The sequence below is a fragment of the Schistocerca americana genome, chromosome 1 (assembly GCF_021461395.2).
Source record: "Schistocerca americana isolate TAMUIC-IGC-003095 chromosome 1, iqSchAmer2.1, whole genome shotgun sequence".
NCBI classification, from domain to species: domain Eukaryota; kingdom Metazoa; phylum Arthropoda; class Insecta; order Orthoptera; family Acrididae; genus Schistocerca; species Schistocerca americana.
In genome coordinates, this window is record NC_060119.1 from 49,324,868 (window position 1) to 49,350,404 (window position 25,537).

Genomic DNA, 25,537 nt, shown 5'->3' on the forward strand with positions numbered 1-25,537 from the left:
TATTTTTAGCCTTTCGTGCGTCACTAGTTTTGGAATCCGATGCACGACTGCTGGTTTACTGTATCCCTTGGACCTTCACTTTGACGATGAAACACAAAAATTGCATCGGAATTAAATACAAAATGCTCAATGATGACTAAAGTACAATAAGACTGACTTATCTTACTGTCTATGTTTAGCCTTTCGTGCGTCACCAGTTTTGGAATCCGATGCACGTCTGCTGGTTTACTGTATCCCTTGGACCTACACTTTGACGATGAAACACAAAAATTGCATCCTAATTAAATACAAAATGCGTAAGCCCGACTTAAGCACAAAACGACTGAATTGTCCTAGTGTCTATGTTAAGCGTTTCCTGCGTCACCAGTTTTGGAATCCGATGCACGACTGCTGGTTTACTGTATCCCTTGGACCTTCACTTTGACGATGAAACACAAAATTTGCATCGTAATTAAATACAAATTCTCAATGCCGACTTAAGTACAATAAGACCGACTTATCTAAGTGTCTATGCTTAGCCTTTCCTGCGTCACCAGTTTTGGAATCCGATGCACGACTGCTGGTTTACTGTTTCCCTTGGACCTTCACTTTGTCGATGAAACGCATCGGAATTAAATACAAAAGGCTCAATGCCGACTTAAGTACAATAAGACTGACTTATCTTAGTGTCTACGTTTAACCTTTCCTGCGTCACCAGTTTTGGATTCCGATGAACGACTGCTGGTTTACTGTATCCCTTGGACATTCACTTTGACGACGAAACACAAAAATTGCATCGGAATTAAATACAAAAGGCTCAATGCCGACTTAAGTACAATAAGACTGACTTATCTTAGTGTCTATGTTTAGCCTCTCCTGCGTCACCAGTTTTGGAATCCGATGCACGCCTGCTGGTTTACTGTATACCTTGGACCTTCATTTTGACGATGAAACACAAAATTGCATCGGAATTAAATACAAAAGGCTCAATGCCGCCTTAAGTACAATAAGACTGACTTATCTTAGTGTCTATGTTTAGCCTTTCCAGCGTCACCAGTTTTGGAATCCGATGCACGACTGCTGGTTTACTGTTTCCCTTGGACCTTCACTTAGACGATGAAACACAGAAATTGCGTCGTAATTATATACAAAAGGCACAATGCCGACTTAAGTAACATAAGACTGACTTATCTTAGTGTCTATGTTTAGCCGTTATTGCGTCACCAGTTTTGGAATCTGATGCACGACTGCTGGTTTACAGTTCCTCTTGGACCTTCACTTAGACAATGAAACACAGAAATTGCATCGGAATTAAATACAAAAGGCACAATGGCGACTTAAGTGCAATAAGACTGACCTATCTTAGTGTCTATGTTTAGCCTTTCCTGCGTCACCAGTTTTGGATTCCGAAGCACGACTGCTGGTTTACTGTATCCCTCGGACCTTCACTTTGACGATGAAACACAAAAGTGGCATCGGAATTAAATACAAAAGTCCCAATGCCCACTTAAGTACAATAGGACTGACTTATCTTAGTGTCTACGTTTAGCCTTTCCTGCGTCACCAGTTTTGGAATCGGATGCACGACTGCTGGTTTACTGTATCCCTTGGACATTCACTTTGACGATGAAACACAAAAATTGCATCGGAATTAAATACAAAAGGCACAATGCCGACTTAAGTACAACAAGACTGACTTATCTTAGTTTCTATGTATAGCCTTTAATTCGTCACTAGTTTTGGAATCCGAAGCACGACTGCTATTTTACCGTATCCCTTGGATCTTCACTTTGACGATGAAACACAAAAATTGCATCGGAATTAAATACAACAGGCTCAATGCCGACTTAAGTATAATTAGACTGACTTGTCTTAGTGTCTATGTTTAGCCTTTAATTCGTCACCAGTTTTGGATTCCGATGCACGACTGCTGGTTTACTGTATCCCTTGGACCTTCACTTTGACGATGAAACACAACGATTGCATCGGAACTAAATACAAAGGGCTCAATGCCGACTTAAGTACAATAAGACTGACTCTTCTTAGTGTCTACGTTTTGCCTATCCTGCGTCACCAGTATTGGAATCTGACGCACGACTGCTGATTTACTGTATCCCTTGGACCTTCACTTTGACGATGAAACACAAAAATTGCATCGGAATTAAATACAAGAGGCTCAATGCCGACTTAAGTACAATAAGACTGACCTATCTTAGTGTCTATGTTTAGCCTTTCGTGCGGCACTAGTTTTGGAATCCGATGCACGACTGCTGGTTTACTGTATCCCTTGGACCTTCACGTTGACGATGAAACACAAAAACTGCATCGGAATGAAAAACAAAATGCTCAATGATGACTAAAGTACAATAAGACTGACTTTCTTAGTGTCTATGTTTAGCCTTTCCTGCGTCACCAGTTTTGGAATCCGATGCACGACTGCTGGTTTACTGTTTCCCTTGGACCTTCACTTTGACGATGAAACACAAAAATTGCATCGGAATTAAATACAAAAGGCACAATGTCGACTTAAGTACAATAAGACTGACTTATCTTAATGTCTATGTTTAGCCTTTCCTGCGTCACCTGTTTTGGAATCCGATGCACGACTGCTGTATTACTGTATCCCTTGGACCTTCACTTTGACGATCAAACTCAAAAATTGTATCGGAATTTAATACAAAAAGCTAAATGCCAACTTAAGTACAATAAGACTAACTTATCTAAGTGTCTATGTTTAGCATTTCCTGCGTCACCAGTTTTGGAATCCGATGCACGACTGCTGGTTTACTGTTTCCCTTTGACCTTCACTTAGACGATGAAACACAGACATTGCATCGGAATTAAATACAAAAAGCATAATGCCGACTTAAGTACAATAAGACTCACTTATCTTAGTGTCTATGTTTAGCCTTTCCTGCGTCACCAGTTTTGGAATCCGATGCACATCTTCTAGTTTACTGAATCCCTGGGACCTTCACTTTGACGATGAAACACAAAAATTGCATCGGAATTAAATACAAAACGCTCAATGCCGACTTAAGTACAATAAGACTGACTTATCTTAGTGGCTATGTTTAGCCTTTCCTGCGTCACCAGTTTTGGAATCCGATGCACGACTGCCGGTTTACTATATCCCTTGGACCTTCACTTTGACGATGAAACACAAAAATTGCATCGGAATTAAATACAAAAGGCTCAATGGTGACTTAAGTACAATAAGACTGACTTATCTTAGTGTCTATGTTTAGCCTTTCCTGCGTCACCAGTTTTGGAATCCGATGCACGACTGCTGGTTTACTGTATCCCTTGGACCTACACTTTGACGATGAAACACAAAAATTGCATCGGAATTAAATACAAAAGGCGTAAGGCCGACTTAAGTACAATACGACTGACTTATCCTAGTGTCTATGTTTAGCCTTTCCTGCGTCACCAGTTTTGGAATCCGATGCACGACTGCTGGATTACTGTAACCCTTGGACCTTCACTTTGACGATGAAACACAAAATTTGCATCGGAATTGAATCCAAAAGCTCAATGCCGACTTAAGTGCAATAAGACCGACTTATCGTAGTGTCTATGTTTAGCCTTTTATGCGTCACTAGTTTTGGAATCCGATGCACGACTGCTGGTTTACTGTTTCCCTTGGACCTTCACTTGGACGACGAAACACAAAAATTGCATCGGAATTAAATACAAAAGGCCCAATGCCGACTTAAGTACAATAAGACTGACATATCTTAGTGTCTATGTTTAGCCTTTCGTGCGGCACTAGTTTTGGAATCCGATGCACGACTGCTGGTTTACTGTATCCCTTGGACCTTCACGTTGACGATGAAACACAAAAATTGCATCGGAATGAAATACAAAATGCTCAATGATGACTAAAGTACAATAAGACTAACTTATCTAAGTGTCTATGTTTAGCATTTCCTGCGCCACCAGTTTTGGAATCCGATGCACGACTGCTGGTTTACTGTATCCCTTGGACCTTCACTTTGACGATGAAACACAAAAGTTGCATCGGAATTAAATTCAAAGGTTCAGTGCCGACTTAAGTACAATAAGACTAACTTATCTTAGTGTCTACGTTTAGCCTTTCCTGCGTCACCAGTTTTGGAATCCGATGCACATCTTCTAGTTTACTGTATCCCTGGGACCTTCACTTTGACGATGAAACACAAAAATTGCATCGGAATTAAATACAAAACGCTCAATGCCGACTTAAGTACAATAAGACTGACTTATCTTAGTGGCTATGTTTAGCCTTTCCTGCGTCACCAGTTTTGGAATCCGATGCACGACTGCCGGTTTACTGTATCCCTTGGACCTTCACTTTGACGATGAAACACAAAATTGCATCGGAATTAAATACAAAAGGCTCAATGGTGACTTAAGTACAATAAGACTGACTTATCTTAGTGTCTATGTTTAGCCTTTCCTGCGTCACCAGTTTTCGAATCCGATGCACGACTGCTGGTTTACTGTATCCTTTGGACCTACACTTTGACGATGAAACACTAAAATTGCATCGGAATTAAATACAAAAGGCGTAAGGCCGACTTAAGTACAATACGACCGACTTATCCTAGTGTCTATGTTTAGCCTTTCCTGCGTCACCAGTTTTGGAATCCGATGCACGACTGCTGGATTACTGTATCCCTTGGACCTTCACTTTGACGATGAAACACAAAATTTGCATCGGAATTGAATACAAAAGCCTCAATGCCGACTTAAGTGCAATAAGACCGACTTATCTTAGTGTCTATGTTTAGCCTTTCATGCGTCACTAGTTTTGGAATCCGATGCACGACTGCTGGTTTACTGTTTCCCTTGGACCTTCACTTTGACGATGAAACACAAAAATTGCATCGGAATTAAATACAAAAGGCTCAATGCCGACTTAAGTACAATAAGACTGACTTATCTTAGTGTCTATGTTTAGCCTCTCCTGAGTCACCAGTTTTGGAATCCGAAGCACGACTGCTGGTTTACTGTATACCTTGGACCTTCATTTTCACGATGAAACACAAAATTGCATCGGAATTAAATACAAAAGGCTCAATGCCGCCTTAAGTACAACAAGACTGACTTATCTTAGTGTCTATGTTTAGCCTTTCCAGCGTCACCAGTTTTGGAATCCAATGCACAACTGCTGGTTTACTGTTTCCCTTGGACCTTCACTTAGACGATGAAACACAGAAATTGCGTCGAACTTAATTCAAAAGGCACAATGCCGACTTAAGTACAATAAGACTGACTTATCTCAGTGTCTATGTTTAGCCTTTACTGCGTCTACAGTTTTGGAATCCGATGCACGACTGCGGTTTACTGTATCCCTTGGACCTACACTTTGACGATGAAACACAAAAATTGCATCGGAATTAAATACAAAAGGCGTAAGGCCGACTTAAGTACTACACGACTGACTTATCCTAGTGTCTATGTTTAGCCTTTCTTGCGTCACCAGTTTTGGAATCCGATGCACGACTGCTGGTTTACTGTATCCGTTGGACCTTCACTTTGACGATGAAACACAAAATTTGCATCGGAATTGAATACAAAAGGCTCAATGCCGACATAAGTGCAATTAGACCGACTTATCTTAGTTTCTATGTTTAGCTTTCCTGCGTCACTAGTTTTGGAATCCGATGCACGACTGCTGGTTTACTGTTTCCCTTGGACCTTCACTTTGACGATGAAACACAAAAATTGCATCGGAATTAAATACAAAATCCGCAATGCCGACTTAAGTACAATAAGAATGACTTCTCTTAGTGTCTATTTTTAGCCTTTCGTGCGTCACTAGTTTTGGAATCCGAAGCACGACTGCTGGTTTACTGTATCCCTTGGACCTACACTTTGACGATGAAACACAAAAATGGAATCGGAAATAAATACAAAAGGCTCAATGCCGACTTAAGTACAATAAGACTGACTTACCTTAGTGTCTACGTTCAGCCTTTCCTGCGTCACTAGTTTTCGAATCCCATTCAAGACTGCATGTTTACTGTATCCCTTGGACCTTCACTTTCACGACGAAACACAAAGTTGCATCGGAATTAAATACAAAAGACCCAATGGTGACTTAAGTACAATAAGACTCACTTATCTTAGTGTCTATGTTTAGCCTTTACTGCGTCTACAGTTTTGGAATCCAGTGCACGACTGCTGGTTTACTGTATCCCTTGGACCTTCACTTTGACGATGAAACACAAAATTTGCATCGGAATTGAATACAAAAGGCTCAATGCCGACTTAAGTGCAATTAGACCGACTTATCTTAGTTTCTATGTTTAGCTTTCCTGCGTCACTAGTTTTGGAATCCGATGCACGACTGCTGGTTTACTGTTTCCCTTGGACCTTCACTTTGACGATGAAACACAAATATTGCAAAGGAATTAAATACAAAAGGCGCAATGCCGACTTAAGTACAATAAGAATGACTTCTCTTAGTGTCTATTTTTAGCCTTTCGTGCGTCACTAGTTTTGGAATCCGATGCACGACTGCTGGTTTACTGTATCCCTTGGACCTTCACTTTGACGATGAAACACAAAAATTGCATCGGAATTAAATACAAAATGCTCAATGCCGACTAAAGTACAATAAGACTGACTTATCTTACTGTCTATGTTTAGCCATTCGTGCGTCACCAGTTTTGGAATCCGATGCACGTCTGCTGGTTTACTGTATCCCTTGGACCTACACTATGACGATGAAACACAAAAATTGCATCCTAATTAAATACAAAATGCGTAAGGCCGACTTAAGTACAATACGACTGAATTGTCCTAGTGTCTATGTTAAGCCTTTCCTGCGTCACCAGTTTTGGAATCCGATGCACGACTGCTGGTTTACTGTGTCCCTTGGACCTTCACTTTGACGATGAAACACAAAATTTGCATCGTAATTAAATACAAAAAGCTCAATGCCGACTTAAGTACAATAAGACCGACTTATCTTAGTGTCTACGTTTATCCTTTCCTGCGTCACCAGTTTTGGATTCCGATGAACGACTGCTGGTTTACTGTATCCCTTGGACATTCACTTTGACGATGAAACACAAAAATTGCATCGGAATTAAATACAAAAGGCTCAATGCCGACTTAAGTACAATAAGACTGACTTATCTTAGTGTCTATGTTTAGCCTTTCCTGCGTCACCAGTTTTGGAATCCGATGCACGACTGATGGTTTACTGTTTCCCTTGGACCTTCACTTTGTCGATGAAACGCATCGGAATTAAATACAAACAGCTCAATGCCGACTTAAGTACAATAAGACTTACTTATCTTAGTGTCTACGTTTATCCTTTCCTGCGTCACCAGATTTGGATTCCGATGAACGACTGCTGGTTTACTGTATCCCTTGGACATTCACTTTGACGATGAAACACAAAAATTGCATCGGAATTAAATACAAAAGGCTCAATGCCGACTTAAGTACAATAAGACTGACTTATCTTAGTGTCTATGTTTAGCCTCTCCTGCGTCACCAGTTTTGGAATCCGATGCACGCCTGCTGGTTTACTGTATAACTTGGACCTTCATTTTGACGATGAAACACAAAATTGCATCGGAATTAAATACAAAAGGCTCAATGCCGCCTTAAGTTCAATAAGACTGACTTATCTTAGTGTCTATGTTTAGCCTTTCCAGCGTCACCAGTTTTGGAATCCGATGCACGACTGCTGGTTTACTGTTTCCCTTGGACCTTCACTTAGACGATGAAACACAGAAATTGCGTCTTAATTATATACAAAAGGCACAATGCCGACTTAAGTAAAATAAGACTGACTTATCTTAGTGTCTATGTTTAGCCGTTATTGCGTCACCAGTTTTGGAATCTGATGCACGACTGCTGGTTTACAGTTTCTCTTGGACCTTCACGTAGACAATGAAACACAGAAATTGCATCGGAATTAAATACAAAAGGCACAATGGCGACTTAAGTGCAATAAGACTGACTTATCTTAGTGTCTATGTTTAGCCTTTCCTGCGTCACCAGTTTTGGATTCCGAAGCACGACTGCTGGTTTACTGTATCCCTCGGACCTTCATTTTGACGATGAAACACAAAAATTGCATCGGAATTAAATAAAAAAGTCCCAATGCCGACTTAAGTACAATAAGACTGACTTATCTTAGAGTCTACGTTTAGCCTTTCCTGCGTCACCAGTTTTGGAATCGGATGCACGACTGCTGGTTTACTGTATCCCTTGGACTTTCACTTTGACGATGAAACACAAAACATGCATCGGAATTAAATACAAAAGGCACAATGCCGACTTAAGTACAACAAGACTGACTTATCTTAGTTTCTATGTATAGCCTTTAATTCGTCACTAGTTTTGGAATCCGAAGCACGACTGCTATTTTACCGTATCCCTTGGATCTTCACTTTGACGATGAAACACAAAAATTGCATCGGAATTAAATACAACATGCTCAATGCCGACTTAAGTATAATTAGTCTGACTTATCTTAGTGTCTATGTTTAGCCTTTAATTCGTCACCAGTTTTGGATTCCGATGCACGACTGCTAGTTTTCTGTATCCCTTGGACCTTCACTTTGACGATGAAACACAACGATTGCATCGGAACTAAATACAAAGGGCTCAATGTCGACTTAAGTACGATAAGACTGACTTATCTTAGTGTCTACGTTTTGCCTATCCTGCGTCACCAGTATTGGAATCTGACGCACGACTGCTGGTTTACTGTATCCCTTGGACCTTCACTTTGACGATGAAACACAAAAATTGCATCGGAATTAAATACAAGAGGCTCAATGCCGACTTAAGTACAATAAGACTGACATATCTTAGTGTCTATGTTTAGCCTTTCGTGCGTCACTAGTTTTGGAATCCGATGCACGACTGCTGGTTTACTGTATCCCTTGGACCTTCACGTTGGCGATGAAACACAAAAATTGCATCGGAATGAAATACAAAATGCTCAATGATGACTAAAGTACAATAAGACTGACTTATCTTAGTGTCTATGTTTAGCCTTTCCTGCGTCACCAGTTTTGGAATCCGATGCACGACTGCTGGTTTACTGTTTCCCTTGGACCTTCACTTTGACGATGAAACACAAAAATTACATCGGAATTAAATACAAAAGGCACAATGTCGACTTAAGTACAATAAGACTGACTTATCTTAATGTCTATGTTTAGCCTTTCCTGCGTCACCTGTTTTGGAACCCGATGCACGACTGCTGTATTACTGTATCCCTTGGACCTTCACTTTGACGATCAAACTCAAAAATTGTATCCGTATTTAATACAAAAAGCTAAATGCCGACTTAAGTACAATAAGATTAACTTATCTTAGTGTCTATGTTTAGCATTTCCTGCGTCACCAGTTTTGGAATCCGATGCACGGCTGCTGGTTTACTGTTTCCCTTGGACCTTCACTTAGACGATGAAACACAGACATTGCATCGGAATGAAATACAAAAAGCATAATGCCGACTTAAGTTCAATAAGACTCACTTATCTTAGTGTCTATGTTTAGCCCTTCCTGCGTCACCAGTTTTGGAATCCGATGCACGACTGCTGGTTTACTGTATCCCTTGGGAAATTCACTTTGATGATGAAACACAAAAGTTGCATCGGAATTAAATACAAAAGGTTCAGTGCCGACTTAAGTACAATAAGACTAACTAATCTTAGTGGCTATGTTTAGCCTTTACTGCGTCACCAGTTTTGGAATCCGATGCACGACTGCTGGTTTACTGTATCCCTGGGACCTTCACTTTGACGATCTAACACAAAAATTGCATCGTAATTAAATGCTCAAGGCTCAATGCCGACATATGTACAATAAGACTGACTTATCTTAGTGTCTACGTTTAGCCTTTCCTGCGTCACCAGTTTTGGAATCCGATGCACATCTTCTAGTTTACTGTATCCCTGGGACCTTCACTTTGACGATGAAACACAAAAATTGCATCGGAATTAAATACAAAACGCTCAATGCCGACTTAAGTACAATAAGACTGACTTATCTTAGTGGCTATGTTTAGCCTTTCCTGCGTCACCAGTTTTGGAATCCGATGCACGACTGCCGGTTTACTGTATCCCTTGGACCTTCACTTTGACGATGAAACACAAAAATTGCATCGGAATTAAATACAAAATGCTCAATGGTGACTTAAGTACAATAAGACTGACTTATCTTAGTGTCTATGTTTAGCCTTTCCTGCGTCACCAGTTTTGGAATCCGATGCACGACTGCTGGTTTACTGTATCCCTTTACCTACACTTTGACGATGAAACACAAAAATTTCATCGGAATTAAATACAAAAGGCGTAAGGCCGACATAAGTACAATACGACTGACTTATCCTAGTGTCTATGTTTAGCCTTTCCTGCGTCACCAGTTTTGGAATCCGATGCACGACTGCTGGATTACTGTATCCCTTGGACCTTCACTTTGACGATGAAACACAAAATTTGCATCGGAATTGAATACAAAAGGCTCAATGCCGACTTAAGTGCAATAAGACCGACTTATCTTAGTGTCTATGTTTAGCCTTTCATGCGTCACTAGTTTTGGAATCCGAAGCACGACTGCTGGTTTATTGTTTCCCTTGGACCTTCACTTTGACGATGAAACACAAAAATTGCATCGGAATTAAATACAAAAGGCTCAATGCCGACTTAAGTACAATAACACTGACTTATCTTAGTGTCTACGGTTAGCCTTCCCTGCGTCACCAGTTTTGGAATCCGATGCACGACTGCTGGTTTACTGTATCCCTTGGACCTACACTTTGACGATGAAACACAAAAATGGAATCGGAAATAAATACAAAAGGCTCAATGCCGACTTAAGTACAATAAGACTGACTTATCTTAGTGTCTATGTTCAGCCTTTTCGGCGTCACTAGTTTTGGAATCCCATTCACGACTGCAGGTTTACTGTATCCCTTGGACCTTCACTTTCACGATGAAACACAAAAATTGCATCGGAATTAAATACAAAAGGCTCAATGGTGACTTAAGTACAATAAGACTCACTTATCTTAGTGTCTATGTTTAGCCTTTACTGCGTCTACAGTTTTGGAATCCGATGCACGACTGCTGGTTTACTGTATCCCTTGGAGCTACACTTTGACGATGAAACACAAAAATTGCATCGGAATTAAATACAAAAGGCGTAAGGCCGACTTAAGTACAACACGACTGACTTATCCTAGTGTCTATGTTTAGCCATTCTTGCGTCACCAGTTTTGGAATCCGATGCACGACTGCTGGTTTACTGTACCCTTTGGACCTTCACTTTGACGATGAAACACAAAATTTGCATCGGAATTGAATACAAAACCTCAATGCCGACTTAAGTGCAATAAGACCGACTTATCTTAGTTTCTATGTTTAGCCTTTCATGCGTCACTAATTTTGGAATCCGATGCACGACTGCTGGTTTACTGTTTCCCTTGGACCTTCACTTTGACGATGAAACACAAAAATTGCATCTGAATTAAATACAAAAGGCTCAATGCCGACTTAAGTACAATAAGACTGACTTATCTTAGTGTCTATGTTCAGCCTTTCCTGCGTCACCAGTTTTGGAATCCGATGCACGACTGCTGGTTTACTGTATCCCTTGGACCTTCACTTTGACGATGATACGCAAAATTTGCATCGGAATTGAATACAAAAGGCTCAATGCCGACTTAAGTGCAATAAGACCGACTTATCTTAGTGTCTATGTTTAGCCTTTCATGCGTCACTAGTTTTGGAATCCGATGCACGACTGCTGGTTTACTGTATCCCTTGGACCTTCACTTTGACGATGAAACACAAAATTTGCATCGGAATTAAATACAAAACGCTCAATGCCGACTTAAGTACAATAAGACTCACTTATCTTAGTGTCTATGTTTAGCCTTTACTGCGTGTACAGTTTTGGAATCCGATGGACGACTGCTGGTTTACAGTATCCCTTGGACCTTCACTTTGACGATGAAACACTAAAACTGCGTCGGAATTAAATACAAAAGGTTCAGTGCCGACTTAAGTACAATAAGACTAACTTATCTTAGTGGCTATGTTCAGCCTTTCCTGCGTCACCAGTTTTTTATTCCGATGCACGACTGCTGGTTTACTGTATCTCTTGGACCTTCACTTTGACGATGAAACACAAAATTTGCATCGGAATTAAATGCAAAAGGCTCAATGCCGACTTAAGTACAATAAGACTGACTTATCTTAGTGTTTACGTTTAGCCTTTCCTGCGTCACCAGATTAGGAATCCGATGCACATCTTCTAGTTTAATGTATCCCTGGGACCTTCACTTGGCGATGAAACACAAAAATTGCATCGGAATTAAATACAAAACGCTCAATGCCGACTTAAGTACAATAAGACTCACTTATCTTAGTGTCTATGTTTAGCCTTTACTGCGTCTACAGTTTTGGAATCCGATGCACGACTGCTGGTTTACTGTATCCCTTGGACCTTGACTTTGACGATGAAACACTAAAATTGCATCGGAATTAAATACAAAAGGTTCAGTGCCGGCTTAAGTACAATAAGACTAACTTATCTTAGTGGCTATGTTTAGCCTTTCCTGCGTCACCAGTTTTGGAATCCGATGCACGACTGCTGGTTTACTGTATCCCTGGGACCTTCACTTTGACGATCTAACACAAAAATTGCATCGGAATTAAATGCAAAAGGCTCAATGCCGACATAAGTACAATAAGACTGACTTATCTTAGTGTCTACGTTTAGCCTTTCCTGCGTCACCAGTTTTGGAATCCGATGCACATCTTCTAGTTTACTGTATCCCTGGGACCATCACTTTCACGATGAAACACAAAAATTGCATCGGAATTAAATACAAAACGCTCAATGCCGACTTAAGTACAATAAGACTGACTTATCTTAGTGGCTATGTTTAGCCTTTCCTGCGTCACCAGTTTTGGAATCCGATGCACGACTGCCGGTTTACTGTATCCCTTGGACCCTCACTTTGACGATGAAACACAAAAATTGCATCGGAATTAAATACAAAAGGCTCAATGGTGACTTAAGTACAATAAGACTGACTTATCTTAGTGTCTATGTTTAGCCTTTCCTGCGTCACCAGTTTTGGAATCCGATGCACGACTGCTGGTTTACTGTATCCCTTGGACCTACACTTTGATGATGAAACACAAAAATTGCATCGGAATTAAATACAAAAATCGTAAGGCCGACTTAAGTACAATACGACTGACTTATCCTAGTGTCTACGTTTAGCCTTTCCTGCGTCACCAGTTTTGGAATCCGATGCACGATTGCTGGTCTACTGTATCCCTTGGACGTTCACTTTGACGATGAAACACAAAATTTGCATCGGAATTGGATACAAAAGGCTCAATGCAGACTTAAGTGCAATAAGACCGAATTATCTTAGTGTCTATGTTTAGCCTTTCATACGTCACTAGTTTTGGAATCCGATGCACGACTGCTGGTTTACTGTTTCCCTTGGACCTTCACTTGGACGACGAAACACAAAAATTGCATCGGAATTAAATACAAAAGGCCCAATGCCGACTTAAGTACAATAAGACTGACATATCTTAGTGTCTATGTTTAGCCTTTCGTGCGGCACTAGTTTTGGAATCCGATGCACGACTGCTGGTTTACTGTATCCCTTGGACCTTCACGTTGACGATGAAACACAAAAATTGCATCGGAATGAAATACAAAATGCTCAATGATGACTAAAGTACAATAAGACTAACTTATCTAAGTGTCTATGTTTAGCATTTCCTGCGCCACCAGTTTTGGAATCCGATGCACGACTGCTGGTTTACTGTATCCCTTGGACCTTCACTTTGACGATGAAACACAAAAGTTGCATCGGAATTAAATTCAAAGGTTCAGTGCCGACTTAAGTACAATAAGACTAACTTATCTTAGTGTCTACGTTTAGCCTTTCCTGCGTCACCAGTTTTGGAATCCGATGCACATCTTCTAGTTTACTGTATCCCTGGGACCTTCACTTTGACGATGAAACACAAAAATTGCATCGGAATTAAATACAAAACGCTCAATGCCGACTTAAGTACAATAAGACTGACTTATCTTAGTGGCTATGTTTAGCCTTTCCTGCGTCACCAGTTTTGGAATCCGATGCACGACTGCCGGTTTACTGTATCCCTTGGACCTTCACTTTGACGATGAAACACAAAATTGCATCGGAATTAAATACAAAAGGCTCAATGGTGACTTAAGTACAATAAGACTGACTTATCTTAGTGTCTATGTTTAGCCTTTCCTGCGTCACCAGTTTTGGAATCCGATGCACGACTGCTGGTTTACTGTATCCTTTGGACCTACACTTTGACGATGAAACACTAAAATTGCATCGGAATTAAATACAAAAGGCGTAAGGCCGACTTAAGTACAATACGACCGACTTATCCTAGTGTCTATGTTTAGCCTTTCCTGCGTCACCAGTTTTGGAATCCGATGCACGACTGCTGGATTACTGTATCCCTTGGACCTTCACTTTGACGATGAAACACAAAATTTGCATCGGAATTGAATACAAAAGGCTCAATGCCGACTTAAGTGCAATAAGACCGACTTATCTTAGTGTCTATGTTTAGCCTTTCATGCGTCACTAGTTTTGGAATCCGATGCACGACTGCTGGTTTACTGTTTCCCTTGGACCTTCACTTTGACGATGAAACACAAAAATTGCATCGGAATTAAATACAAAAGGCTCAATGCCGACTTAAGTACAATAAGACTGACTTATCTTAGTGTCTATGTTTAGCCTCTCCTGAGTCACCAGTTTTGGAATCCGAAGCACGACTGCTGGTTTACTGTATACCTTGGACCTTCATTTTCACGATGAAACACAAAATTGCATCGGAATTAAATACAAAAGGCTCAATGCCGCCTTAAGTACAACAAGACTGACTTATCTTAGTGTCTATGTTTAGCCTTTCCAGCGTCACCAGTTTTGGAATCCAATGCACAACTGCTGGTTTACTGTTTCCCTTGGACCTTCACTTAGACGATGAAACACAGAAATTGCGTCGAACTTAATTCAAAAGGCACAATGCCGACTTAAGTACAATAAGACTGACTTATCTCAGTGTCTATGTTTAGCCTTTACTGCGTCTACAGTTTTGGAATCCGATGCACGACTGCGGTTTACTGTATCCCTTGGACCTACACTTTGACGATGAAACACAAAAATTGCATCGGAATTAAATACAAAAGGCGTAAGGCCGACTTAAGTACTACACGACTGACTTATCCTAGTGTCTATGTTTAGCCTTTCTTGCGTCACCAGTTTTGGAATCCGATGCACGACTGCTGGTTTACTGTATCCGTTGGACCTTCACTTTGACGATGAAACACAAAATTTGCATCGGAATTGAATACAAAAGGCTCAATGCCGACATAAGTGCAATTAGACCGACTTATCTTAGTTTCTATGTTTAGCTTTCCTGCGTCACTAGTTTTGGAATCCGATGCACGACTGCTGGTTTACTGTTTCCCTTGGACCTTCACTTTGACGATGAAACACAAAAATTGCATCGGAATTAAATACAAAATCCGCAATGCCGACTTAAGTACAATAAGAATGACTTCTCTTAGTGTCTATTTTTAGCCTTTGTGCGTCACTAGTTTTGGAATCCGAAGCACGACTGCTGGTTTACTGTATCCCTTGGACCTACACTTTGACGATGAAACACAAAAATGGAATCGGAAATAAATACAAAAGGCTCAATGCCGACTTAAGTACAATAAGACTGACTTACCTTAGTGTCTACGTTCAGCCTTTCCTGCGTCACTAGTTTTCGAATCCCATTCAAGACTGCAGGTTTACTGTATCCCTTGGACCTTCACTTTCACGACGAAACACAAAGTTGCATCGGAATTAAATACAAAAGACCCAATGGTGACTTAAGTACAATAAGACTCACTTATCTTAGTGTCTATGTTTAGCCTTTACTGCGTCTACAGTTTTGGAATCCAGTGCACGACTGCTGGTTTACTGTATCCCTTGGACCTTCACTTTGACGATGAAACACAAAATTTGCATCGGAATTGAATACAAAAGGCTCAATGCCGACTTAAGTGCAATTAGACCGACTTATCTCAGTTTCTATGTTTAGCTTTCCTGCGTCACTAGTTTTGGAATCCGATGCACGACTGCTGGTTTACTGTTTCCCTTGGACCTTCACTTTGACGATGAAACACAAATATTGCAAAGGAATTAAATACAAAAGGCGCAATGCCGACTTAAGTACAATAAGAATGACTTCTCTTAGTGTCTATTTTTAGCCTTTCGTGCGTCACTAGTTTTGGAATCCGATGCACGACTGCTGGTTTACTGTATCCCTTGGACCTTCACTTTGACGATGAAACACAAAAATTGCATCGGAATTAAATACAAAATGCTCAATGCCGACTAAAGTACAATAAGACTGACTTATCTTACTGTCTATGTTTAGCCATTCGTGCGTCACCAGTTTTGGAATCCGAAGCACGTCTGCTGGTTTACTGTATCCCTTGGACCTACACTATGACGATGAAACACAAAAATTGCATCCTAATTAAATACAAAATGCGTAAGGCCGACTTAAGTACAATACGACTGAATTGTCCTAGTGTCTATGTTAAGCCTTTCCTGCGTCACCAGTTTTGGAATCCGATGCACAACTGCTGGTTTACTGTGTCCCTTGGACCTTCACTTTGACGATGAAACACAAAATTTGCATCGTAATTAAATACAAAAAGCTCAATGCCGACTTAAGTACAATAAGACCGACTTATCTTAGTGTCTACGTTTATCCTTTCCTGCGTCACCAGTTTTGGATTCCGATGAACGACTGCTGGTTTACTGTATCCCTTGGACATTCACTTTGACGATGAAACACAAAAATTGCATCGGAATTAAATACAAAAGGCTCAATGCCGACTTAAGTACAATAAGACTGACTTATCTTAGTGTCTATGTTTAGCCTTTCCTGCGTGACCAGTTTTGGAATCCGATGCACGACTGATGGTTTACTGTTTCCCTTGGACCTTCACTTTGTCGATGAAACGCATCGGAATTAAATACAAACAGCTCAATGCCGACTTAAGTACAATAAGACTTACTTATCTTAGTGTCTACGTTTATCCTTTCCTGCGTCACCAGATTTGGATTCCGATGAACGACTGCTGGTTTACTGTATCCCTTGGACATTCACTTTGACGATGAAACACAAAAATTGCATCGGAATTAAATACAAAAGGCTCAATGCCGACTTAAGTACAATAAGACTGACTTATCTTAGTGTCTATGTTTAGCCTCTCCTGCGTCACCAGTTTTGGAATCCGATGCACGCCTGCTGGTTTACTGTATAACTTGGACCTTCATTTTGACGATGAAACACAAAATTGCATCGGAATTAAATACAAAAGGCTCAATGCCGCCTTAAGTACAATAAGACTGACTTATCTTAGTGTCTATGTTTAGCCTTTCCAGCGTCACCAGTTTTGGAATCCGATGCACGACTGCTGGTTTACTGTTTCCCTTGGACCTTCACTTAGACGATGAAACACAGAAATTGCGTCTTAATTATATACAAAAGGCACAATGCCGACTTAAGTAAAATAAGACTGACTTATCTTAGTGTCTATGTTTAGCCGTTATTGCGTCACCAGTTTTGGAATCTGATGCACGACTGCTGGTTTACAGTTTCTCTTGGACCTTCACTTAGACAATGAAACACAGAAATTGCATCGGAATTAAATACAAAAGGCACAATGGCGACTTAAGTGCAATAAGACTGACTTATCTTAGTGTCTATGTTTAGCCTTTCCTGCGTCACCAGTTTTGGATTCCGAAGCACGACTGCTGGTTTACTGTATCCCTCGGACCTTCATTTTGACGATGAAACACAAAAATTGCATCGGAATTAAATAAAAAAGTCCCAATGCCGACTTAAGTACAATAAGACTGACTTATCTTAGAGTCTACGTTTAGCCTTTCCTGCGTCACCAGTTTTGGAATCGGATGCACGACTGCTGGTTTACTGTATCCCTTGGACTTTCACTTTGACGATGAAACACAAAACATGCATCGGAATTAAATACAAAAGGCACAATGCCGACTTAAGTACAACAAGACTGACTTATCTTAGTTTCTATGTATAGCCTTTAATTCGTCACTAGTTTTGGAATCCGAAGCACGACTGCTATTTTACCGTATCCCTTGGATCTTCACTTTGACGATGAAACACAAAAATTGCATCGGAATTAAATACAACATGCTCAATGCCGACTTAAGTATAATTAGACTGACTTATCTTAGTGTCTATGTTTAGCCTTTAATTCGTCACCAGTTTTGGATTCCGATGCACGACTGCTAGTTTTCTGTATCCCTTGGACCTTCACTTTGACGATGAAACACAACGATTGCATCGGAACTAAATACAAAGGGCTCAATGTCGACTTAAGTACGATAAGACTGACTTATCTTAGTGTCTACGTTTTGCCTATCCTGCGTCACCAGTATTGGAATCTGACGCACGACTGCTGGTTTACTGTATCCCTTGGACCTTCACTTTGACGATGAAACACAAAAATTGGATCGGAATTAAATACAAGAGGCTCAATGCCGACTTAAGTACAATAAGACTGACATATCTTAGTGTCTATGTTTAGCCTTTCGTGCGTCACTAGTTTTGGAATCCGATGCACGACTGCTGGTTTACTGTATCCCTTGGACCTTCACGTTGGCGATGAAACACAAAAATTGCATCGGAATGAAATACAAAATGCTCAATGATGACTAAAGTACAATAAGACTGACTTATCTTAGTGTCTATGTTTAGCCTTTCCTGCGTCACCAGTTTTGGAATCCGATGCACGACTGCTGGTTTACTGTTTCCCTTGGACCTTCACTTTGACGATGAAACACAAAAATTACATCGGAATTAAATACAAAAGGCACAATGTCGACTTAAGTACAATAAGACTGACTTATCTTAATGTCTATGTTTAGCCTTTCCTGCGTCACCTGTTTTGGAACCCGATGCACGACTGCTGTATTACTGTATCCCTTGGACCTTCACTTTGACGATCAAACTCAAAAATTGTATCCGTATTTAATACAAAAAGCTAAATGCCGACTTAAGTACAATAAGATTAACTTATCTTAGTGTCTATGTTTAGCATTTCCTGCGTCACCAGTTTTGGAATCCGATGCACGGCTGCTGGTTTACTGTTTCCCTTGGACCTTCACTTAGACGATGAAACACAGACATTGCATCGGAATGAAATACAAAAAGCATAATGCCGACTTAAGTTCAATAAGACTCACTTATCTTAGTGTCTACGTTTAGCCCTTCCTGCGTCACCAGTTTTGGAATCCGATGCACGACTGCTGGTTTACTGTATCCCTTGGGAAATTCACTTTGATGATGAGACACAAAAGTTGCATCGGAATTAAATACAAAAGGTTCAGTGCCGACTTAAGTACAGTAAGACTAACTAATCTTAGTGGCTATGTTTAGCCTTTACTGCGTCACCAGTTTTGGAATCCGATGCACGACTGCTGGTTTACTGTATCCCTGGGACCTTCACTTTGACGATCTAACACAAAAATTGCATCGTAATTAAATGCAAAAGGCTCAATGCCGACATATGTACAATAAGACTGACTTATCTTAGTGTCTACGTTTAGCCTTTCCTGCGTCACCAGTTTTGGAATCCGATGCACATCTTCTAGTTTACTGTATCCCTGGGACCTTCACTTTGACGATGAAACACAAAAATTGCATCGGAATTAAATACAAAACGCTCAATGCCGACTTAAGTACAATAAGACTGACTTATCTTAGTGGCTATGTTTAGCCTTTCCTGCGTCACCAGTTTTGGAATCCGATGCACGACTGCCGGTTTACTGTATCCCTTGGACCTTCACTTTGACGATGAAACACAAAAATTGCATCGGAATTAAATACAAAATGCTCAATGGTGACTTAAGTACAATAAGACTGACTTATCTTAGTGTCTATGTTTAGCCTTTCCTGCGTCACCAGTTTTGGAATCCGATGCACGACTGCTGGTTTACTGTATCCCTTTACCTACACTTTGACGATGAAACACAAAAATTTCATCGGAATTAAATACAAAAGGCGTAAGGCCGACATAAGTACAATACGACTGACTTATCCTAGTGTCTATGTTTAGCCTTTCCTGCGTCACCAGTTTTGGAATCCGATGCACGACTGCTGGATTACTGTATCCCTTGGACCTTCACTTTGACGATGAAACACAAAATTTGCATCGGAATTGAATACAAAAGGCTCAATGCCGACTTAAGTGCAATAAGACCGACTTATCTTAGTGTCTATGTTTAGCCTTTCATGCGTCACTAGTTTTGGAATCCGAAGCACGACTGCTGGTTTACTGTTTCCCTTGGACCTTCACTTTGACGATGAAACACAAAAATTGCATCGGAATTAAATACAAAAGGCTCAATGCCGACTTAAGTACAATAACACTGACTTATCTTAGTGTCTACGGTTAGCCTTCCCTGCGTCACCAGTTTTGGAATCCGATGCACGACTGCTGGTTTACTGTATCCCTTGGACCTACACTTTGACGATGAAACACAAAAATGGAATCGGAAATAAATACAAAAGGCTCAATGCCGACTTAAGTACAATAAGACTGACTTATCTTAGTGTCTACGTTCAGCCTTTTCTGCGTCACTAGTTTTGGAATCCCATTCACGACTGCAGGTTTACTGTATCCCTTGGACCTTCACTTTCACGATGAAACACAAAAATTGCATCGGAATTAAATACAAAAGGCTCAATGGTGACTTAAGTACAATAAGACTCACTTATCTTAGTGTCTATGTTTAGCCTTTACTGCGTCTACAGTTTTGGAATCCGATGCACGACTGCTGGTTTACTGTATCCCTTGGAGCTACACTTTGACGATGAAACACAAAAATTGAATCGGAATTAAATACAAAAGGCGTAAGGCCGACTTAAGTACAACACGACTGACTTATCCTAGTGTCTATGTTTAGCCATTCTTGCGTCACCAGTTTTGGAATCCGATGCACGACTGCTGGTTTACTGTACCCTTTGGACCTTCACTTTGACGATGAAACACAAAATTTGCATCGGAATTGAATACAAAACCTCAATGCCGACTTAAGTGCAATAAGACCGACTTATCTTAGTTTCTATGTTTAGCCTTTCATGCGTCACTAATTTTGGAATCCGATGCACGACTGCTGGTTTACTGTTTCCCTTGGACCTTCACTTTGACGATGAAACACAAAAATTGCATCTGAATTAAATACAAAAGGCTCAATGCCGACTTAAGTACAATAAGACTGACTTATCTTAGTGTCTATGTTCAGCCTTTCCTGCGTCACCAGTTTTGGAATCCGATGCACGACTGCTGGTTTACTGTATCCCTTGGACCTTCACTTTGACGATGATACGCAAAATTTGCATCGGAATTGAATACAAAAGGCTCAATGCCGACTTATGTGCAATAAGACCGACTTATCTTAGTGTCTATGTTTAGCCTTTCATGCGTCACTAGTTTTGGAATCCGATGCACGACTGCTGGTTTACTGTATCCCTTGGACCTTCACTTTGACGATGAAACACAAAATTTGCATCGGAATTAAATACAAAACGCTCAATGCCGACTTAAGTACAATAAGACTCACTTATCTTAGTGTCTATGTTTAGCCTTTACTGCGTGTACAGTTTTGGAATCCGATGGACGACTGCTGGTTTACAGTATCCCTTGGACCTTCACTTTGACGATGAAACACTAAAACTGCGTCGGAATTAAATACAAAAGGTTCAGTGCCGACTTAAGTACAATAAGACTAACTTATCTTAGTGGCTATGTTCAGCCTTTCCTGCGTCACCAGTTTTTTATTCCGATGCACGACTGCTGGTTTACTGTATCTCTTGGACCTTCACTTTGACGATGAAACACAAAATTTGCATCGGAATTGAATACAAAAGGCTCAATGCCGACTTAAGTGCAATAAGACCGACTTATCTTAGTGTCTATGTTTAGCGTTTCATGCGTCACTAGTTTTGGAATCCGATGCACGATTGCTAGTTTACTGTATCCTTTGGACCTTCACTTTGGCGATGAAACACAAAATTTGCATCGGAATTGAATACAAAAGGCTCAATGGTGACTTAAGTACAATAAGACTGACTATCTTAGTGTCTATGTTCAGCGTTTCCTGCGTCACCAGTTTTGGAATCCGATGCACGACTGCTGGTTTACTGTATCCGATGGACCTTCACTTTGACAATGAAACACATAAATGGCATCGGAATTAAATACAAAAGACTCAATCCCGACTTAAGTACAATAAGACTGACTTATCTTAGTGTCCATGGTTAGCCTTTCCTGCGTCACCAGTTTTGGAATCCGATGCACGACTGCTGGTTTACTGTTTCCCTTGGACCTTCACTTTGACGATGAAACTCAAAAATTGCATCGGAATTAAATACAAAAGGTTCAGTGACGACTTAAGTACAATAAGACTAACTTATCTTAGTCGCTATGTTTAGCCTTTCCTGCGTCACCAGTTTTGGAATCCGATGCACGACTGCTGGTTTACTGTATCCCTTGCGACCTTCACTTTGACGATCTAGCACAAAAATTGCATCGGAATTAAATGCAAAAGGCTCAATGCCGACTTAAGTACAATAAGACTGACTTATCTTAGTGTTTACGTTTAGCCTTTCCTGCGTCACCAGATTAGGAATCCGATGCACATCTTCTAGTTTAATGTATCCCTGGGACCTTCACTTGGCGATGAAACACAAAAATTGCATCGGAATTAAATACAAAACGCTCAATGCCGACTTAAGTACAATAAGACTCACTTATCTTAGTGTCTATGTTTAGCCTTTACTGCGTCTACAGTTTTGGAATCCGATGCACGACTGCTGGTTTACTGTATCCCTTGGACCTTGACTTTGACGATGAAACACTAAAATTGCATCGGAATTAAATACAAAAGGTTCAGTGCCGGCTTAAGTACAATAAGACTAACTTATCTTAGTGGCTATGTTTAGCCTTTCCTGCGTCACCAGTTTTGGAATCCGATGCACGACTGCTGGTTTACTGTATCCCTGGGACCTTCACTTTGACGATCTAACACAAAAATTGCATCGGAATTAAATGCAAAAGGCTCAATGCCGACATAAGTACAATAAGACTGACTTATCTTAGTGGCTATGTTTAGCCTTTCCTGCGTCACCAGTTTTGGAATCCGATGCACGACTGCCGGTTTACTGTATCCCTTGGACCCTCACTTTGACGATGAAACACAAAAATTGCATCGGAATTAAATACAAAAGGCTCAATGGTGACTTAAGTACAATAAGACTGACTTATCTTAGTGTCTATGTTTAGCCTTTCCTGCGTCACCAGTTTTGGAATCCGATGCACGACTGCTGGTTTACTGTATCCCTTGGACCTACACTTTGATGATGAAACACAAAAATTGCATCGGAATTAAATACAAAAGGCGTAAGGCCGACTTAAGTACAATACGACTGACTTATCCTAGTGTCTACGTTTAGCCTTTCCTGCGTCACCAGTTTTGGAATCCGATGCACGATTGCTGGTCTACTGTATCCCTTGGACGTTCACTTTGACGATGAAACACAAAATTTGCATCGGAATTGAATACAAAAGGCTCAATGCAGACTTAAGTGCAATAAGACCGAATTATCTTAGTGTCTATGTTTAGCCTTTCATACGTCACTAGTTTTGGAATCCGATGCACGACTGCTGGTTTACTGTTTCCCTTGGACCTTCACTTTGACGATGAAACATAAAAATTGCATCGGAATTAAATACAAAAGGCTCAATGCCGACTTAAGTACAATAAGACTGACTTATCTTAGTGGCTATGCTTAGCCTTTCCTGCGTCACCGGTTTTGGAATCCGATGCACGACTGGTGGTTTACTGTATCCCTGGGACCTTCACTTTGACGATCTAACACAAAAATTGCATCGGAATTAAATGCAAAAGGCTCAATGCCGACTTAAGTACAATAAGACTGACTTATCTTAGTGTCTACGTTTAGCCTTTCCTGCGTCACCAGTTTTGGAATCCAATGCACATCTTCTAATTTACTGTATCCCTGGGATCTTCACTTTGACGATGAAACACAAAAATTGCATCGGAATTAAATACAAAACGCAGAATGCCGACTTAAGTACAATAAGACTCACTTATCTTAGTGTCTATGTTTAGCCTTTACTGCGTCTACAGTTTTGGATTCCGATGCACGCCTAGTAGTTTACTGTATCCCTTGGACCTTCACTTTGACGATGAAACACTAAAATTGCATCGGAATTAAATACAAAAGGTTCAGTGCCGACTTAAGTACAACAAGACTAACTTATCTTAGTGGCTATGTTTAGCCTTTCCTGCGTCACCAGTTTTGGATTCCGATGCACGACTGCCGGTTTACTGTATCCCTTGGACCTTCACTTTGACGATGAAACACAAAATTCGCATCGGAATTGAATACAAAAGGCTCAATGCCGACTTAAGTGCAATAAGACCGCCTTATCTTAGTGTCTATGTTTAGCCTTTCATACGTCACTAGTTTTGGAATCCGATGCACGACTGCTGGTTTACTGTTCCCTTGGACCTTCACTTTGACGATGAAACACAAAAATTGCATCGCAATTAAATACAAAAGGCTCAATGCCGACTTAAGTACAATAAGACTGACTTATCTTAATGGCTATGCTTAGCTATTCCTGCGTCACCAGTTTTGGAATCCGATGCACGACTGCTGGTTTACTGTATCCCTGGGACCTTCACTTTGACGACCTAACACAAAAATTGCATCGGAATTAAATGCAAAAGGCTCAATGCTGGCTTAAGTACAATAAGACTGACTTATCTTAGTGTCTACGTTTAGCCATTCCTGCGTCACCAGTTCTGGAATCCGATGCACATCTTCTAGTTTACTGTATCCCTGGGACCTTCACTTTGACGATGAAACACAAAAATTGCATCGGAATTAAACACAAAACGCTCAATGCCGACTGAAGTACAATAAGAATCACTTATCTTAGTGTCTATGATTAGCCTTTACTGCGTCTACAGTTTTGGAATCCGATGGACGACTGCTGGTTTACTGTATCCCTTGGACCTTCACTTTGACGATGAAACACTAAAACTGCGTCGGAATTAAATACAAAAGGTTCAGTGCCGACTTAAGTACAATAAGACTAACTTATCTTAGTGGCTATGTTCAGCCTTTCCTGCGTCACCAGTTTTTTATTCCGATGCACGACTGCTGGTTTACTGTATCTCTTGGACCTTCACTTTGACGATGAAACACAAAATTTGCATCGGAATTGAATACAAAATGCTCAATGCCGACTTAAGTGCAATAAGACCGACTTATCTTAGTGTCTATGTTTAGCCTTTCATGCGTCACTAGTTTTGGAATCCGATGCACGACTGCTAGTTTACTGTATCCTTTGGACCTTCACTTTGACGATGAAA